The following is a 21203-nucleotide window of genomic DNA, read 5'->3' as shown; positions in this document are numbered from 1 at the left end:
AGTTTCTAAAAATTTACTTATTCATTTTCAAGATTCATGTAGAGAAAAATCCAGGTCTTCTAGTAGTTTTAATTAAATAATTCCAATGTCAAATAACAAAGTAATATACTTACCTAATGAAATTCCCACTTGATTAATCTACTCAACATCTGTTTAAAGTTTTGTTAATTATCTGTAAAATCATAAGCAACATTTAATTAAATCTCAGGGCATTTAAACTGCATCTAGACTCAGGCTTTGCATGTAAAGATTTCTGAGTTAGTATGCATGATCATATGATTGCTCAGGGAAACTGCATTCTTTTGAAGTCATTCAGAATGGGTTTATAGTGTTATTATTAAAAAAATCTTTAAATGAATAAAGGTTTCTCAAGGTGAAATATGATAAACTAAGAGCTTTTTAGTATTTAGTCATTTAATAATACATTATAAAGTGCAAATATGGTTTGGTTAGATACTATTGGTTAATGTAAATTTTATTTACTCAATATATTAAGACAACTAAAATTAAAATTAAAAACTGCACACTTCAGAAATAGCTGTCTACAACTTGGATTTGTTATTCATGACAGTCTAAGTTTTGTATAATTTAGCTATTGATTCATAACAAAAACAAACAAAATTTCAATCTATGTCTTTTGCCTTCTTGGTTGAATTTATTACTAGATATTTTATTCTTTTTAGAAGGTGATGTAAATAGAATTGTTTTCTTGAATTCTTTTTTGGATAGTTCATTGCTAGTATATACAAATGCAACTGCTTTTTACTTGTTGCTTTTGTAACTTGCACCATTGATTAATTTGTTTCTTAGCTCTCATACCTTTCTTGTGTATTCTTTGGGATTGTGTATCTTTCTCTCTTTATATAGAATCAATAGATAGTTTTAATTCATAGTTTCCACTTTGTCATGAATAACAAACTGAAATTTTATTCAGCTATTTATGAAGTGTGAAGTTTTTAATTTTCATTTTTATTGTCTTAATAAAAAGGGAACAAATACAATTTATATTAACAAATAAAATTTAATCAAACCACATTTTGCTAATTACTCTGGCTAGTACTTCCAGTACAATGTTGAATAGCAGTGGTAAAAGTAAGGCATCCTTGTCTTGTTCCTGATCTTAGAGGAAAAGCATTCTGTCTTTTACAACAGCATGTGTCAACTCAGAGATTTTTGTAAATGACCTTTATTACATTGAAGAAGTTTACTTCTATTCCTAGTTTTCTGAATTATTTTATCATGAAATGGTGCTTGTTAATTGCCATTTCTGCATCAAGTTAAATGATCACTTTTTTTTCTCTTCCTTCCATTTTAATAATGTGATATGATTGATTTTATGATGTTGACTTACCCTTTTAATGAGGTTAACCTACCCTTGCATTTTTGGGATAAATCCCACTTGGTTATGGTGCATAATCCTTGTAATATGCTGTTAGGTTCAGTTTTCTAGCATTTTGAGGATTTTCACATCATATTCATAAAGGATATTGGTCTGAATTTTTCTTTTCTTAAAATGACTTTATCTGGCTCTGATATCAGAGTAATGCTGACCTCAGAGAATGTGTTAGGAAGTATTCCCTGCCTTTATTTTTTTTTGGAAAATGTTGAGAAGGACTGACTCTAATTATCCTTTCAGTGTTTGATAGAATTCACTATTTGAAAAAGTACGAAAAGCTATTTCATATTTTTCTTTTGGGGAGGTTTATGATTACTGATTCAATATTTTTACTTGTTATTGGTATGTTGAGATTTTCTCTCTTTTTTTGAGTCAGTTTTCTCTGTCTTTTATGTTGTTAGTCTGGCTAAAGGTTTGTCAAAATACCGTTCTTTTGGTTTCATTTATTCTATTATTTTTCTGTTCTCTATTTCATGTTATCTTTACCCTAATCTTTATTATTTCCTTTCTTCTGTTAACTTTCAGTTTAGTTTGTTCTTCTTTTTCTATTTCTTCAAGATGTAAAGTTAGGTTATTGATTTGGGAGCTTTCTTCTTTTTTAATGTAGATATTTACAGCTTAAATTTCCTTCTGAGTGCTAAATTTCTTGTATCCTATACATTGGTATGTTGTTTCCATTTTCATTCATTTCACTTTCAAAATTCCTTTTGTGATATCTTCTTTGACCCATCTGTTGTTTAAGACTTTGCTGTTTAATTTCCACTTATGTTTATATTTTCCAGTTTTTTTACTGTTATTGATTCCCAGCTTCATTCCATTTTTGTCTTAGCAAATACTAGATCCAATTCCAATATTTAGTTGAAATTTGTTTAGTTTTTGTTTTTTAAATATTTATTTTTAAAATTTCTCTCCTCTTCCCCCCCATTGTCTGGTCTCTGTGTCCATTCACTGTGTGTTCTTCTGTGTCCGCTTGCATTGTCAGGTGGCACCGGGAAAATGCTTTTCCTTTTTGTTGCATCATCTTGCTACATCAGCTCTTCATGTGTGCAGTACCACTCCTGGGTGGGCAGCACTTTTCTTCACATGGGTGGTTCTCCTTGCGGGGCACAATCCTTGTGTATAGGGCTCCCCTACATGGGGGCGCCCCATGTGGCATGGCACTCCTTGCGCATGGTAGCACTGCACACAGGCCAGCTTACCACAAAGTCAGGAGGGCCTGGGCATCGAACCCTGGACCCTCCATATGGTAGGCGGATGCTCTTTCAATAGAGCCATGTCTGCTTCCCAATTGAAATTTGTTTTGAAAACTAATACATGACATATCCTGGAGAATAATTCACATACACTTGAGAATAATGAGTATTCTGATGTTGGATGCTAAGTTTTAGATAGAGCTGTTAGGTCTAGTTGGTTTACAGTGCTGTTAAAGTCCTCTATTTCCTTATTGATTATCTGTCTAGATAGTCTAACAGCTATTGAAACTGTTGAAATGGTGTACTGAAGTTTCCTACTATTACTGTAGAATTGTCTATTTCTCCCTTCTATTATGTTAATCTTGTGTCTTATATTTTGGGGCTCTTTTAAATATCTTTCATTCTACCCAAAATTTATTGCGCCCATGTTATGTGTCAGGTGCTATGGTTGGTATCAAATATGTAGAAAATAAGAAAGAATACGCTATCCTTTCTAATTTACAGTGAAGTCTAAATTAAAATGATGAATGACAAGAAAACCTTTTCCCCTTCTATTGAACAGTATGTGGTTAATATAGAAAAAAGATGAAAATTGAATTCATAAAAACTCATGGAAAAAATATATAAGACTTATAGTTTTTTGGGTTTTTAAATTTTGTTTCAGACAGCTGGACAAGGCATCTACATCCTAGCACATCTTTTAGCAACCACTAACCAAAATGAAAGACTAACTTAGCATAAAATGTAAGGGAAAGAGGTCATGATTATCCACAGGGAATTTGAATCCCCAAATAAATTATTTTTAAAAAATGACAAACTTGCTTTTCTAAACACTTTTCTACTGGTAAAAATTATTTAAAAATTCACATTAGAAATCTGTGGGCTGGGAAGCAGATGTGGTTCGGTGGTTGAGCTCCTGCTCCCTATGTATAAGGTCTTAGTCCAGTCTTCAGTACCTCCTTAAAAAAAAAAAAAAAAATCTGTAGGCTCGTATGGCAAGTTTAGACCATCATTTTTACATACTGAGTTCATCAAATAAATATTTTACCCAACTTAAGTTTCCAAAAAATAGGTCAAATATTTATACTGTACTGTTTTGATTCCCTAAAGGCCATTTAACAAACTGATGTTAAACTTCAGGTCATATGCTACAAATGGTACATGCATATCACTGAGTCTGTATATGCATATGTGCATATTTCATACTTGTGAAATGGCTAACACTGCTGTGTTTGCTACTTGCATAATTTTACCCTGAAAACATTCTCTAGCCTATCTTGAATTAAAATGCAAAGAGAACAAAACAAAATACTTTGATTCTTTTATACATTCGCTCAGGATTTTTAAGATGCAATCATTATAATGTTTTTGGGACATAGAAATTATTGAACATAAGGTTAAAGTCAACACTGTTTACAAAGTACCTGACATGGAGAGAATATTTAACATACTCATGTTGAGAGCACATAAGTGAATGAATATTACAGAACTCCACCTTTCTATTCCAGTTGTTTCATTCTAGTTTTACATGCCTGTGGATCCTTAAAAGATGGAGATTAAGAAAATAATATTATATAACCTTTTTTTTATAGTAACCACTTTTAAAACAATTTGATGTTAATTATGATGTAGTATTTCAAATAGCATTATGCTGAAAATAAAATTGGCTTAATTATAGTTTTGTCCAAAAAATTCAAGCATCTTATTGCTAAAACATTCCACAAATAATTCAGTAAACATTTTTCATTTCCATTTGCTTGGGAAATGAATCCAACTATTTTTATCAATTACAACTAAACTGAGAACAGCTATGTTAAAACCTTGAAGAACAAAGCCAATTATCCAAAAATCTAACATACTAACAGTTTCCATCAAGATGGAAAAATGAGCATCCAAAGTAAAGAGAACTACAGAATTGGTCAAGTAAGTAACCAATCACAAACCAGTTCTTTGTTATTTGCATTAATATACTCAAAGCTTGAAGTTTCTGCCTTCGTTGTTGGTTCCTAGTGTGACAGATTCAATGTCAAATGTGACAGTGGATCCAGAAGTACCTGCAGGCAAATGACTAGTCATTTATTTTCCATTAATAAAAACTGCACTATTTGTGCTAATGCACACTGCTTGATCCTACTTCAAAGAGTCATATCCATACTGTTTTTCTGCACACACTCCTATAGTGTCTCTTCTGTCTGGGTGTCCTACAGTTTCAACTCTGAATGTTAATGTCTGCCCACAAAAATAAGTTGGAGCACTGTAGTAGAGAACACCTGTGATTCAGTTCATTCCAGAGTGTTGTATTTCTTGGACTGCTTGACTGTATCCCTCAAAGCAAGCTGTCCATTCATGAGGTACCAATGTGGGGTGACCTATCTGGGGACACTTCAAGGAATTCACTCCTGCTGGCAATCTCCTTGGCTGTAGACTCTGAACTGATAACCAACATTGGGGTCTATGTGATGTGCAATACTACGAATTAATATCAGAGCCTATATAATCATCCTCAAAATTATTTGAAGTACATTTGCAGAACTGGAGTCTTCAGTCCTGGACTGCAATGTTGTCATCCCCATTATGCCATCGTACTATGATTCCACCTGTTTTCTCTACTAGTTATTCTCTCTGTACTGGTGGGCTAGATGCTACCCTTTCATGGTTAAAAATGTGATTTTTAACTATGTTAAGAATTGAGTCATTCAATTCAGCAGTTAAGTGTTGAGATCAGATCAACATAGGAAAGACTCAAACCGGAGGCACCACAGAACTTAAGAAAGAGACACAAGAATTAGTAAAAGATGGGAACAGGGGACCCAGAGTCTCAAGGACAAAGAGCCTAGACCCATGCTTCCACATTGTATTTATTGAATATTTCAGGGGTGGGAGTATAGCTGCTGTTCTTACTCTTTAGATAAAACTTTCCCAGACCAATCAGGCCCACATTTTTCCCATGGGGTACAGGGCTCAAATGTCTTTTTCTGCAAACAATCATAGGTTGTTCAGGACAGTGTTCCATCTTGAAAGAACCAAATGTTCAAGGTCCATACCCTCATTCGTTACACTGATGGGGAGAAAGTGGCCACAGTAGTTGCTGAGGGCAGGGAGTGGGAAGAAGAGATATGATGAGGGGGCATTTTTGGAACTTTGGAGTTGTCCTAAATGATATTGCAGGGTCAGATGCTGGACATTATATATCCTGCCATAACCCACTGAATGTAGTGGAGGAGAGTGTGAACTACAGAGTAAACTATTTATCCATGTGGTGCAGCAGTGCTCCAAAATGTGCTTCTTGGAAACATTTTAATCTCTGGCCTATCATGGAAACTTTTTAACTTCCGGCTGTTTCTCCACAGTTAAGCAAGGCACAACAAACACTAATGACACTTCCTGCAAGCTGCCCAACTGAATACAAGAGAACTTTTTGGTAAAGCTTCATAGTTTCTCATTCTGTTCTCTTATACCCCCAAATATGGTGATCTCAACTTCTCCGATTAAGTCTTCTGCAGTATTAAGGCCATGCTCAATGAGCTTCTGGCAACCATCAAATGGCTTTATGGTCTCCTGCTCAATGGTGTCCACTTATTGCAAAAGTATCACCAATCAGTCATCCAGGAGCTTCCCAAGGATTCCCTTTAAATCATTAAACTGCTGTTTGAAGACATTTCTTGTCTGTGATGCACTGTCTTTGCTCTGTCTCTGAGTCTCCTGAAACCCATGCAGCCTCTGGCTGAGTTCCGGCTGTTAGCTCTGCCCATACCTTGACTTGGGACTTCTAACATCAGAACTATAAGTCAATAAATTCCTGTTGTTAAGCCAAAACCAGCTGACGATATTTGCGATAGCAGCTCTGGCAAATTAAGACATAATTTAAATTCCTATTATTATTTTATGAATATTTTAACTTGATTTTTTAAAAAGTGTCAGATTTCCGAAAAGTTATTTAAAAAATATAGCAGATTCCCAGGTATCCCAGCCTCTCCACCTCTCACATTTTCCCCATTTAATAACATCTTTAATTAGTGTGGTACATTCATGAACAAATATTGAAGTTTTGCTATTAATCATGGCCTATAACTTGCATTATTGTTCACCCTTTGGACCATACAATTTTATAGATTTTAGCAAAATATATAATGCCCTGTGTCCTTCATTGTAATATTGTGCAGAACAATTCTAATGTCTCAGAAATGCCCCATTTTACACCTATCCTTTCCTCTCCCTCCTCTCAGAATTTCTGGTGATCACTAACTTTGTATCAGTGTTACAAGTTCTTCCATTACTAGTATAATAATTGGTATATTTTGTTCCTTAGTTGTATCCCCCCCTTATGTTTATTCATTCCTCAATCTTGACGATTTGGGGATGGTAATGCCTACTCTGCTTCCAAGTGAGGGGGGACTTAGATCCCACAGGGCAGATGGGTGGAACCATCTTGCTTGCAGTTGTAGATACTCTCTGTTTTGGGGGGATAGGGCTGCATATCATCATCGTTTTGTTGTTTGTCCTGGGCACGTCTGGTGATCTGGAGAGTATGTGTTGGCTACAACTCTGCTAAGATTCAGGGCTCAGCCAGCATAAGCACAGATGGAAGATTTAAGTCTCTCAGACATATTTTAATGGGTATAGTGCTAAATGTAGGCTTTAAATAAAAGGGGCAGAAGAAGAATGTGTAGGGAAATTATAAATGAGTCTAACTCTGTTACATTGGGGAGATAGGTTAACATATATTTCTAAGTAAGGCCACTGACAGGGACCCTATTCTTGGGAATGTGTGCCCTGCCTAAAGAGTCCAGATGTCTCTAGTGCCCTCAGGAACACCCCTACTTGAGGCATTGTTTACTGTGGAAGTCGTGAGATCCTCCTGAGACAGGCGTAAGTGTAACCTCTGGAATGACTGCCTGACTCACTTTGAAATCTCTTAGTCTTAAAAACTATTTTGTATTTAATATTTCCCACTGCTGTTCAATGTTTTCTTCCAAATGCATTACTAGTAGGCACTTGGTAATAATTCCTCTGTGCCAGAGAGGCTCATTCCCCAGTGTCACGTCTCATAGCGTGGGGAGGAAGTGTTTATATGCTGAGTTTGGCTTAGAGAGTGGCCACATTCGAGTGACAAGGTTTTCAGGAGGTAATTCTTAGGCATTGTATATTACTAGGCTAAGATTCAATTTTATAAGAATAAAGTTCATGAGTACAAGCATTAAAATCTACTATGACCATTGTCATTTGGATTTGTTTTCTGTTTGAACTGCTTATTCAGATTTTTTACCCGTTTTTCTACTGAGTTGTTTGTCATTTTATTACTGATTTGTAGAATATCTTTATACATTCTGAATATAAGTACTTTGTTGAATACATGTATTATGAGTATTTCCTCCTAGAATGTGGCTTGTATATTCACTTCCCTGCTGAGATATTTATGTCCTAATTTTTAATGCAGTACAATTTAGCAATTTGTTCCTTTATATAGAAAAGCACTTTTAGTTTTCTCTTAAAGAAATATTTCTCTCCAACATCCTGATATTCATGTATCTTACATGTTAACTTGTCTTAATAACCATATAATAGACAGTATTTTAAATAATATTTCCCTTTTTCTGTTTTCTAGATTTTATATAAATTTACCATTTTGCTTTTTATATGAATTTTCATGAAAATTGGACCATATGAAAATGTATGAATGGATTTACAGGATTATGAATGTATATTTACCTTAGCAATATTTATTTAAAATATAATCATTTATACACTGCTCCGCAATGTAGCATTTTTCATATAGTAATTACTCCTAATGCATGGGTCTATATCTTGACCCTCTATATGTTTCTAATATCCTTTTTGCCTATTATTAAACCACCCATATTAATAAGATTTGATATCTAATAGAACAATCCTACAACCTTGTTCTTTTCCTTGCAGGATGATGGAGATATTCTTGGGCCTTTATCTTTCCAAACAAATTTAAAAATCATCTTTGTTTGGATTTAAGGTAGAACTATAGAACCATTTGGAAATAAATGGCAAGTTTTCGTCACTTAGGTTTCCAAATTATTTATTTATATATATTTAAACTTCTTTGTTTGTTTGTTATATATTTCTACTTCTTTGGATTTAGGTTAATTTATGTAATACACATTTTATCATAGCTATTTTCTAAAACTTTTCCGAGGTAGTCTTGCATATCATTTGTTAAAGTAATCCCCAAGTGCTTGATAATTTTCATGGTATTTTTTTTCGTGGCATTTAAAAAACATGGGTTATTTGTAGGTCAGAATACAATTTATTTTATATTGACTTTGCTTCTGCCCACTCTGCCAAGATCTCATATTACTTTAATAATTTATTTATAGATTATTTTGGATTTTCAACATGTATATCATAAAATGTCTCTATATATTTTTATTTTGTTGTTTCCAATTTTAAACCTTTTTATTGTCTTGATTGCCTAGAGAGACCTCAGTATTATATTAAATAAAAATATTAAAATAGAGCTTATCTTCCTGAAATTACAGGGAAAACATTTATATTTCATAATTTAAAATGTTGTTTATTGTAGATTTATTACAGATTCCTTATTTTACCAGACTAGCAAAGTTCTTTCCTATTGTTTTGGTTTTTGATTTTTGGTGAGTTGAGATGAATTTATTCAAGGTATTTTTTTCTTTATTCTGTAAGATGACAATGTGATATAGCTGCTTTAATATTTTAATACGGCAACTTGAATTTTTTATTTTTCTAATGTTGAACCAAAGATGTTTTCTGAGAAAACTGACTTGCATGTGATATAATATACTGTCTTTTTAATTCGTTGATTAGTTCAATGTGTCAATATTTCATTTAGAATTTTCAAATATATGCTCATAGATCAAAATACTCTATAATTTTCTCTTTTAATACCTCCTTGCTAGTTTTGGGTAACAAAATTGTGCTGGTTTCTTAAAATATGTTAGGAAGTCTATCTTATTTAATTTTATTTAATTCAGTGAAGAAGTCTTCTGAAAATTAGAGTTCACTGGTCAATAGGAACATTTTGAATTGCATAGAAAAGTTTTCAATTTCTTTAATAGTGGTAGGAAAATTATGATCTTAATTTCTTCTTCAGTCAGTATTATTAAATTTTATATTTTCATTTACATTTATCTATTATAGTTACATTTTCAAAGCTAATGATACAACATTGTTTGTCATACTCTCTAAAGTTGGCATAGTATCTATCATGATAATACTGTTCATGAGCAAAATACTAGTTATTTTTGCTTTCTCTCTCTTTTTTCCTTGATTAGACTTCTATTTTCCAAATAAATTTGGGAAAAAAATGCAGATTTGACCAGTATTGCACTTGTGTTCTCTGGGTGTAGATGCTGAAACAGAGTGTGATGAAGAATACATTTTAAGGATATATAGTTAAGGGAGAAAAGAGGAGGATACAGTTGGGGATAGAGGGATAATTCAAACAGTGGTGCACCCATCAATCCCTGGACTACCCCATAGAAAGCTTTGCCATGTATACAGTCCTTCAGAGTTGTGCCTCTGGGGCCAGGTTCTTATATTTTTACCTTAACAATCAGGGCATGGTGGCTCTCCAAAGCTGAGGTCACCTATAAAGGAGTTAACAATTGGGAAAGCATATCCTTCCTTGAAGGGGAATTTGTATAGGGCAACTCTTCTCACTACAGCTAGGTGCAGAGAATCAACAAATCTCATAAATGCTGGTGAGACTGAATATTGTAGAATTAGATAGTTATTTGGTAGTACACATCTAAATAAAAATATACCTTATGTCCCAGCAATTCTGCTTCTGAGAACTTTACAGATATTTTGACAGATACAAAGGAATGTGCATTTGACTATTTTGAAGTATTATTTTGTAATAGCAAAAGACTGCAGACTTCTAAATGCCATTTAATATATGTTTGGCCAATAAATTATTGCATGTTGAAAAAAATCATGCCATGCAACCATTAAAAATATTAGGTCATTTTTATATACTTAAATGGAAGAGTCTCCACAATATAGTACTTCAGAAAAATTGAGTAAGAATAACATAGGGGAAGCAGATGTGGCTCAATTGAGAGAGCATCCGTCTACCATATGGGAGGCCCAGGGTTCAAACCCAGGACCTCCTGGCCTATGTGATGAACAGGCCCACGTGCAGCACTGTTGCATGCAAGAAGTGCAGTGACATGCAAGGATGTCCCTTGCATAGGGGAGCCCCACATGCAAGGAGTGCGCCCCACATTGAGCTGCCCCGCGTGGGGAAAAAAAAAAACCACAGCTCCCCCAGAATGGTACCACACATACAGAGAGCTGATGTAGCAAGATGACGCAACAAAAAAGAGACACAGAATCCCCGTGTCGCTGAAAACGCAAGAGGACACAGAACAAAATACAGTGAATGGACACAGAGAGCAGACAATGGGGGTTGAGGGGGAGGGAAGGGAAGAGAAATAAATAAAATAAATCTTAAAAAAAAAATACCATAGTAAGAATTGGTAAATGGATATCTAAATACACAAAATGTGAAGATAATATATACATATATGCCTGCATATTTGTATATATGAGTATCAGTCCACATACAAAGAGAGAAAGAGAGACACAGATTTTTTGGAGACCATAAAATTTGGAGACCATGCTAATTTTTTTTGAGTCATTGATTTCAACATTAAAACCATTTATGATTGGGAGCAGATGTAGCTCAAGTGGTTGAGCACCTACTTCCCACTTACAAGGTCTGGGTTTGAATCCCAGTACCTCCTAAAATCAAAACAAACAACAAACAAAACAAATGAGAAAAAACAACTTGGGGAGCAGGTATAGTTCAGTGGTTGAGTGCTGGCTTACCACATACAAGGTCCCGGGTTCAATCCCCAGCCCTGGTACTGAAGAAAAAAAAAAAAGAAAAGAAAAGAAAAGAAAAACTAAAAACATTTATGATTAATCATATATAAAAGTATTTGATTAGATAATACATTTTTAATATGATCAAAATAAAAGGCAAAAAATGCCTACCAAGCAATTTTTTACCTGAAAAATCTGCTCTCACTTGTTTTCTTAAATATTCAAAAATTAATAAAGCATGTACATGCTCATACACACAAACATACACATGTACTTTTTTTACGTAAATGGTATCCCATTACCAATTATTCGTGCTATGAGAATCTTTCCCTGTTTGAGAACTGCAGTCCTGGCCAACACTAAGTTTGCTGATTGATGAGACCCTGGAAAACCCTGAGCACTGCTAAGCTGTGCCCAGGCTTCTGTCCTACGGAGATTGTGAAATAATGTGTTTCTTTAAACTGCTATTTTTGCAGTAATTTTTTATGCAATATAGAAACTAATATACCAGGTGACCCAGAAGTCTGTTGACTTTGTATGGGCCTCAGTAAAGAAAAGCAATCTGAGTTTGGTGAAAGTTTTAGATGTATTTTAGTGGTGGAGAAAGATGAAGTGTGGAGCTCATGGCAATCTCAGTCGAAAATAACATTGAAGGTCCCTGGGATTCTGGAGCTAGGTCACACTGCAACAGAGAATAAATGTGCCCTTAGATAGACTTCTCCTTGTGTGGTATAGGCAGAAAGTCTGGAAAGGCATAGTCAAATTGTCCGAGGTCCAGGGAAAGCATAAGTGGATCTAACTGGGTAGTGTATGGGTGCAGTGGAACAAATGGAGTCGTCTACACTCAATAGATTTACAGAGTTAAGCAAGTTTCCAATATTCATTTGTTATCTTTAAGAAGATATGCATGCCAAGATTTGATTTTTTAATTATTTGATATAAACCTGGAGCATCACTGTGTCCCTTTATGAAAGAAAATATAAATTAATTTCAGTTAAGGAAATCAATGTTTTCCACGAACAATGATGACTAATTTACCTTAAATGGAATAAACAAGAATCCACGTCCAGCATATATATATAGACTGTATAGCTAAACACTCACACACACACATATATGTATAGAAAAAAATAATATAGCAAATATTAACCTCAGTTATCCCTAAATAATTGCATTTTGGATAATTTTATTTTCACTTGTGTTTTACGGTACTTATAATTTGTAAGTCAATTTATATATTTTCTACTGTTAAAGATTTGGAGAAATAAAGTAGACTTAATGAGGCATAGTCACCAGTGATTTAGAAAAAACTACTTTCTTCCAAAATGACACATAGGAGAACATTTCATCTTATTTCTGGGTTTGTTATTGAAAAAGTAACTGTTCAGTAAAGAGGTCATGGAGGCATACATAAACCCTAGATTTTGTTCCTAGAAGCCAGCTTCTCTCTCCCTCTCTCCTTCTCTCTGCCTCTCCATTTTCTGCATTTTTCTTGGTACTAGGAAAGAAAACTCGTATTTCTGGAACATCAATTTAAATGTAATGTAAAGTCCTTGTATATGTACGAGTGTTTTGATATTGCAAAAAAATGCTTGAATCTTGAGTAGGAACTTTCCTGGAGATTTTTATAACAGTAGCAGGATCCTCAGGTGAGTTGTCTTCAGGTGACTTATGCTATCTCTCACTTGTATGCTAGCAATTGGGGTTCTGTGGTACTTTTAACTCGGGATCTCATTGGGTAGTCCGAATATCATAATATCTATTATGTCCACTTACTAAAGGTTTGGGTTGTTAAGCTCTACTCCCTCCCTCCTTCCCTGGTCCTGATTTTCACTATGAGACTACCAATCATTGCCCAGTATAGTACAGGCATTCTTAAAATTTTAAAAATAAAATAAAGTGTGAGAATGTCCTCAATATCTCAGTATCTTGCTGAGAGAATATGAAAATACTATGCATAAAGTAACAGTGACCACAATGTATGAAATTTTGCTTTCCTGATAATTACTGTCTGTAGGTATACAAAGAATGTAGAATAATACCACTTGAAAGAAACGGGAAAGCATTTTGTAATATTGGTTTTGATCTAATGCAAGACTACTAAAATGCTATATTATAGGTAAGCAAAATGAAAAATTAAATAAGCCAAGTAATAAATTAGCTTCTGTTGTTCATGATGGACTGAGAACATTGAATATATTGAAGAAGGCTGAACACTGGGGAATAACTAAGGAATAATTATATTTGAAAAACCAGGTAGTAGGGAGCAATTGAAGTTTTCAGAGCCATAGATTTTCATAATAACTTCAGTAATTGAGGGATTAAGCAGTTAATGATCTTACAGTGTAGAGCAGGAACATTTCAGGGAGTTTAAAAGAGTAATGGCAACAGTTTGATGTCTCTTCCACATGCACCAACCTGAGATGAGAAAATGAGAACCCGACTAGGCCAGGTAGTCATTAGAAAACAAAGGGGAGAATCTGAAAAATGTATTGAAGGGCAGTAGTTACTGAATGAAGACAAAGGTGGTCCTAAGGAGATTCAGGTAAGAAAGGTGACTCCCGTTTGTTCCAGACTACTTGTCCATTATGTCCAATTTGTTCTTTCACTGTTTCTTAGAGATTTATATTCATATAGTGGTTTTTAAAATCATACTGATTAGCTATAGCATTAAAAATTAAAAGACCGAGCCTGCATTTCTTGTACCTTACAAGTGTCAGACTCTGAACTATGGATTTTAGCATAATTTTCTAGTTTAATACTTGCACACCTATAAGCTATGTATTATCATATTATTATTTTTTATCATTTTACATATATTGAAGTTGAGACTTAGAAAATTTGAGTAACTTACCAAATATAGCAGAGCAAAAGGCAAAACCTGGAATTGAAATTAAATGTTTCCAAAATCCATGCTCCTTTCATTATGCCGTTCTTTTATGTGCTATTTGTTACTGTCCCGACCATTCTCTTTTTCTGTGCAGGAAATATATTTTTATGAAAGTAGGAAATGATGTTTAGCTTTGAAAAAAGGTATTACTTCCTATCTACCTTGAGCTGGAGAGAAACATCAAGATGGTATCTTTGTCTCTGGGTTTTGCACTAAGTCTTTTCTTAACCAGAAATTTTCAGCAACATATATCTTAATGGTTCAATTTTTTATAATCATAATTGCTTAAGTGGAGACTACTATGGTTATAAACTGCTTGTAAATATATGATCTTTTTATTTTCTCAAAATAACAATACAAATATAACAAAGATTGAATGACTCATAACAAGATAATTACATATGTAGCTTTAATCAATACTCCTCTACAATACCTGCTGCATCCAAGTACCATTCTATAACCATTGGTTAGCTTGCTCTGGAGAATATGGATTGCTGGGGCTAAAAGCATTTTCAGTTACCCTCCAGTTCAGAGGTCGTACAGTCATGTAATAGGGTAGTTGTTTAATGCTCTAATATGGCTAGTAAATTTGCCAAATTAAAAGATAACAGTAGACATTAAAAAGATAATATTCAAGGCTCTCGGTGAGTTGAGAACATTGGGTGACTCTAAGGAAGCACTAAAGTGGGAATGAAAACATGAATAAAATAAACCACATGCCATAAAATGCAACCTCATTATATTACCATAGTGCTGCATTATTTTTGAACGGTAAGGCAATTATTGAAGCATCAGGAAGAGAGAATCAAAGAAAAACTTGAAGATATGTAAGGTCTTATTTCCTTCAACATCCAAGATATTTTTCAAAACTCAGAAATTTCTGTGAGATTTCTAAAAGGCTGCCTTCCTAGGGAAAGTTTCCTTCCATTGATCCTTCCTCCGGAAGTCATAACTTTATCAGTTTTATTTCCTCTAAAGTTTTACTAGATCTTTCCATAATGCTTTTTAGCACTCAATTGACATTCATTGTTATATTAAGGCTCAAAGAACGTCCACCTTCAGAATAAAATACAACTGTGAAAATCACAGTTTTTACAACACTGTAGAAAACTACTCCCCTTAAGGAAACTACTTAATTCAAGTTCTTCTTCTAGTGATAACCTTCCTGGCTTCAAAATCCACCTCACCACTCACTAGCTATGTAACATCAAACAAGTTCCTTAACTTACAGATATTTCAGTTTCCTTAGGTGAAACATGGGGTACTTGTGTTATAGTTCATGGTGTCTTACAAAGACCTAAATTAAGTAATATATTTTAGTGCTTTAGCATAATGTCTAACACATGGTAAATATTTTATTTAAGTATTTATGCAATAGTAATATTTTATTATTTTTGTTATTATAACAGATTTTCTCCAAGAACAATCATGAAGTTAACTGAAGGAAATCAGAGTGCTGGAGCCACATTCATCCTCTTGGGCTTCTCAGAGAATTCCAACATTCAAGTGCCCCTCTTTCTGGCATTCCTGATTATATATACAGTCACTGTAGTGGGGAACTTGGGCATGATCATGATTATCAAGATCAACCCCAAACTCCACACCCCCATGTACTTTTTTCTCAGTCATTTGTCCTTTGTGGATTTCTGTTATTCCTCTGTAGTTACACCCAAACTCTTGGATAACTTGATTGTGGAAGACAGAGCCATCTTCTTCACTGGGTTTATCATGCAATTCTTCTTGGCTTGCATATTTGCAGTGATGGAAACATTCATGTTGGCAGTGATGGTGTATGACTGATTTATGGCAGTCTGTAATCCTCTGCTTTACACAGTCATCATGTTCTAAAACCTCTGTGCATCCTTAGTAGCTGGACTCTGCACATGGGGCATAATCTGTCCCCTAATACTGACCTATTTTCTCCTAGAATTATCTTTCTGTGGGTCTAACATCATAAACAATTTTGTCTGTGAGTTTTCAGTCATCATCTCTGTCTCCAGCTCTGAACCCTACATCAGTCAAATGCTTTGTTTTGTCATTACCATATTTGATGAAGTTAGTAGTCTTGTAATGATCCTCACTTCTTATATTTTCATTTTCATCACTGTCATAAGAATGCCTTCTGCTGGTGGATGCTGAAAGGCTTTCTTGACCTGTGCCTCCCACCTGAGAGCCATCACCATTTTCCATGGGACTATCCTGCTCCTGTGTTGTGTACCCAATTCCAAAAATTCAGGGCTCATTGTCAAAGTAGGTTCTGTAGTTTATACAGCATGGGGTGATCCCCATGCTGAACCCTTTGATCTACAGCCTCAGGAACAAAGTTGTAAAGGAGACTATCAGGAAATTAATAAATCACTCAATAAAAGTTTGTTGATGATTTATTTATTTCCAAAGGAATCTAATTTATTATGTCTAGAATTATTTGATGTTAGCAATCTTCTGGCTAGATTTTTAAATCTATTGTAACAGACAAGTTACCTGATCATTTAATTTCTATTCAGTTCAATATTTAATAAAGTAACTTTGAACCATATGTGAAATAATTTAAGTGTAGTGGAATGAATAGAGAACCCCCCAAAATATCATCTCTAACAGAACATCAGATGGTGACCTTTTTATAAAATAGTCTTTGCAGATGTAATTAAGGTAGGGATCCAGATGAGATCACAGTGGATCATTATGACAGACAGAAAAGGACCCGCAGAGACACACAGGGAGAAGGCCATGAAAAGATGGAGGCAGAGACTGGAGTTACGCTGCCACAAACCAAGAAACATCAGAAGCATGAAGAAGGAAGAAGAGGCAAAGGGAGCCCTTGGAGACAGTGCAGTCCTGCTGGTACCTTATTTCAGACTTTGACTTCCAGGACTGTAAAAGAATAAATTTCTGTTGTTTTAAGGAAACAAGTATGTGATAATTTGTTTTGAGTACCCTAGAAAATGATTAAAATATATGTATGTAAATACAACAAAACCCAAATCTTTTAGCTCATATATTATTGACATAGTAAATGATGCTTTTAAACATTTGTCAATCCCATTTAAGCAGTGAGAATATCTGGGCTATTTCTGGACTCCCAGATATATTCCTTTTATGTAAATGTCTATCCATATGCAAGGGCCACTTGGTTTTAAATACTGATCACTGATTTCAGAAGTCACTGTATCATTACTTTAGTAGTCAGCTGGTGATTGGATAGATATTTCCTCAAATGCCTGGAACCAGGAAAAGAAAAATGCCCCAGTCGTGGCAGATGAATTTTGATTTCATGCCTTCAGCCCTGTTGATGCATGTCTTCAACACTCAGCCAGGCTCCTGTAAGCCTGACGTCAGCCAGAGATGAGAGATCAGGGCATTCTCAGGTTTTTCCTGAGCACACACCTGGACTTAGTCATATGCATGGCCTCCTATATTCTAGAAACATATCTGAGCTTCTCAAACATCTCATTCCCCTCAAATTTTCTCCCCAATTTTTATTAGTTTACTGTTTCTCTGTACCAGAACATGGGCTATTGTTTCTAAGTCAGCATTGAGCAATGGATACAAGGGCAAGCTAAAATAGCACAAAGTACTCTATTCTTTCTGATTCAGCAGCTATTCCTTAACAAAGCATTCCTCTCCTTGCTAAAGCTTTTGGTTAGCTTTCAGAGTTCCAAATAAAGTTGATTTTGAAAGTTTTTGTTTTATTACTTGCTTTTGAAGTTCTTTGCCTTGCCATTTTTGGGGGCATCACTCTTTGAGGAGGAACAATGCAAAAATAAGAAAAATTTTAAAAAATTAAGAAAGAGTAACAAATATTTTAGGTGGGCAAAAAACATACAAAGGATAGATTATAGGAGCCTCTGAGGAAGCAAGCTAAAGTAAGACGTTAAGAAAATGATTCAGGGGCTGGAGTAACCAGAAAACACTTGTGGCTTCAGGTCTCCTGACAGTATTATGGATTGAGATAATCCTACCTGAAACTCAAGGACCAGGGAGCTTGGGTAATGCAGCCCATTGATACCAGTCTTCGGGAACACAAAGTGGGAGGAACAAGAGCAGAAAGTGAACATAGAAAGGCAAATGTAAAATAATAAGCAATAATATGCATAATATGTATTCAGCAATGTGTTGAATTTATGGGAGAATTAGCAAAATCTATTATTTTATTCTTCTCATTTTTTAGTACCCTGCTTAATATACAATATGGAAGTTATGAAACAAATACTGCTTCTCTCCATCTAGGGAGATCATTGTGATTATTCTAAACTTTCTTTTTAAAAAAAACCAATTAGCAGTGGTTCTTACACATAATCAAAAGTATCACCCAAATTCATTTTAATGTAGATATTATAGGGTCCCATTGTTAGAAATTCTGACCTAGGAAATCTTATTTGGACCTGGGAATTGTCATAACCCCAAATTCCAGTCAGTTCTGGTATAGGTGCTGCAGAGACTACCCATTGAGAAAATCTGCTTCAGCTTGGTTTTATTAATTCAGAGGGAATTTTAATGATATGCAAACAAAACGTGTTAGTCAATTTCAAGTTTCAAATTTTCTGTGTAATTTCAAGGATCTTCTATTCATTAAAGTATAAGATACCTGGCATTTGACTTAATTACTTGTTTTGAGGTTTGTGAGACTAAGATGCTAGTGAGTCTTCTAAGTTTGAGACCCAAAGGCTATACAGTTAGGTATAAGATCCATGAAGTCCCAGCCCTCCACACCTTTCAGAGAAAGAGGAAGTAGAGACCTGTTTCTCTGTAGCAGGTGAGTTGTTTCAAATTTTCTTAGAAATAGTGAAAATATTTTCCTCGTACAGTAACTAGGGTCTTTAACATTTTTGTGTGTGTCAAGTCATTCCAACTGCTCACCAATCCTGGACACAAACATGGTAAAAAAGAAGTTGATACTTTGAAAATAATTGACTTTATTATCCATTAACAACTATTTCATAAAGAATAGAATAAATTTTCCAACTGGAAATGGATATTTATCCATATCCTATTTATATAAATCTTAAATGAGTGTACATAAACTTTCATAAGAATTGGTATGGTGTGCTATTATTTATATAAAATGATAACTTTCTGGTTAATATTCCTAGAATTCTTATTTGATAACTCTTGGAATTCCATATATGTAAGATGCTTGGTCTATAATAGAAACTAAGCTTTAGGTCATAAATCATAATAAAGTATATATCTCCACTGAGTGGTCAAAAGGGGACATTGCCTTTCTTAGCATAAACGCCATAGCAACTAAGCTATTCAATGAGGAAAGTAGATTTCATGTAATAAAGTGTGCTAATGGGATTACTATGATTTCTATTACTATGATGTTTTAACATCTTATTTTATTCTTAGAATAAAAAAATATTCTATTAATTATTTTGATTGATCCAAGTATATAGGCAAACACAAGAGCAGTATATTTTGCTTTTTGAGTAAATTATCCCCATTTTTTTAACAGAACCTTTGCAAGTTTGTATAATTCTGTACAAACACTTGCTCAATTTGTTTAATTTATGAACATATGCTAATGATACATGGAAACAAGGGGAAAGATAATGTGTATAAATATTACTCTTATACATAACAATTAAGTATTTTTAAAATGAAATCTAAATGCAATAGAAATCCAAGACGTTTTAGAGAATCAGCTTGGTTTGAGATATACATTTAAGTTATTTGAATGAAGTATGAGCTGCATAGAGAAAACTAATTCAAATATTTTTTTTCTTCTTTCTTTTTTTTCCCTTTGTAGACAGTCATAACCTATTTGCCACTCACCCCCATACATCTTATCTTTGGCAAGAACACCTCTGTCCCATGCTCTTCCATTGAAGGAATTATCGTAACGGCTAAAAGAAATCTCAGTGTGGAAACCAACTTTGCCCTCTTAGGTTTCAGATTATCCAGAGCTTCAGATTCCTCTTTTGTTTCCTCTGTTGTTTCTGTTCATGTATATTATCACTGTGGTAGGAAATCTTGGGATGATAGCAATTATCAAGATTAACCCCAAATTTTACACCCCCATGTACTGTTTGCTTACCCACCTTTCTTTTGTTGATTTTTGTTACTCTTCCATTGTCACTCCCAAGCTGCATGAGGACTTGGTTATGGCAGATAAAAACTTCTATTTTAGCTGCATGCTGCAGTACTTCCTGTCCTGCACTGCTATGGTAAGTGAGTTCTTTCTGCTGGCTGTGATGGCCTATGACCACTTTGTGGCCATCTATAATCCTCTGCTTTATATGATGGCCATGTCACAGAGACTCTGTTCCTTGCTGGTGGCTGGTTCATATCTCTGGGCTATGTTTGGCCCTTTGGTGCTCCTTTGTTATGCTTTCCATCTAAACTACAATGGTCATAATGTAATCAACCACTTTTTTTGTGAATATATTGTTCTTATTGCTGTCTCAAACTCCAAAATACACATTACCCACCTGCTGCTTTTTGACTTTGCCACCTTCATTGAGGTGAGCACTCTAGTGATCATCCCACTTCATATGTTTTTGTTTTTGTGACTATACTGAAAATCTGTTCTGCCAGTGGATGTCGCAAAACCTTCTCCACCTGTGGCTCCCACTTGACTGCCATCACCATCTTTCAAGAGACCACTTTCCCTCCACTGTGTGTCCAACTCCAAAAACTCTCGGCAAACAGTAAAAGTGGCTTCTGTATTTTACACAGTGGTCAATCCCATGCTGAACTCCTTGATCTACAGCCTGAGGAATAAAGATGTGAAGGATGCCTTCTGAAAATTAACAGATACTATATGAAAGTCCTATTTCACTGAACCAACCTTAAAAGTTGTTTTCCATCCCAGTGACCCATAGGTTAGGCATAGCCTAACCTACTTCTAAAATATATAGCACACTATTTTTATACATAATTGTAA

The 21203-nt window shown here is 34.6% G+C and overlaps 3 pseudogenes; 2 read left to right on the top strand and 1 right to left on the bottom strand.

The window, feature by feature from the left end:
* Positions 1 to 4439: 4439 nt before the first annotated feature.
* On the bottom strand, positions 4440 to 14352 carry LOC101411978 (cytokine receptor-like factor 3; annotated as a pseudogene).
* Positions 14353 to 15745: 1393 nt separating this feature from the next.
* LOC101412406 (olfactory receptor 5D13-like) lies at positions 15746 to 16694 on the top strand (annotated as a pseudogene).
* A 305-nt stretch (positions 16695 to 16999) lies between these two features.
* LOC101412840 (olfactory receptor 5D14-like) lies at positions 17000 to 21084 on the top strand (annotated as a pseudogene).
* The last annotated feature ends 119 nt before the right edge of the window (positions 21085 to 21203 follow it).

Source organism: Dasypus novemcinctus, chromosome 10 (genome assembly GCF_030445035.2).
Source record: "Dasypus novemcinctus isolate mDasNov1 chromosome 10, mDasNov1.1.hap2, whole genome shotgun sequence".
NCBI lineage: Eukaryota > Metazoa > Chordata > Mammalia > Cingulata > Dasypodidae > Dasypus > Dasypus novemcinctus.
The sequence above is the reverse complement of the archived record's forward strand: the minus strand, read 5'-3'. Positions and strand labels throughout refer to the sequence as shown.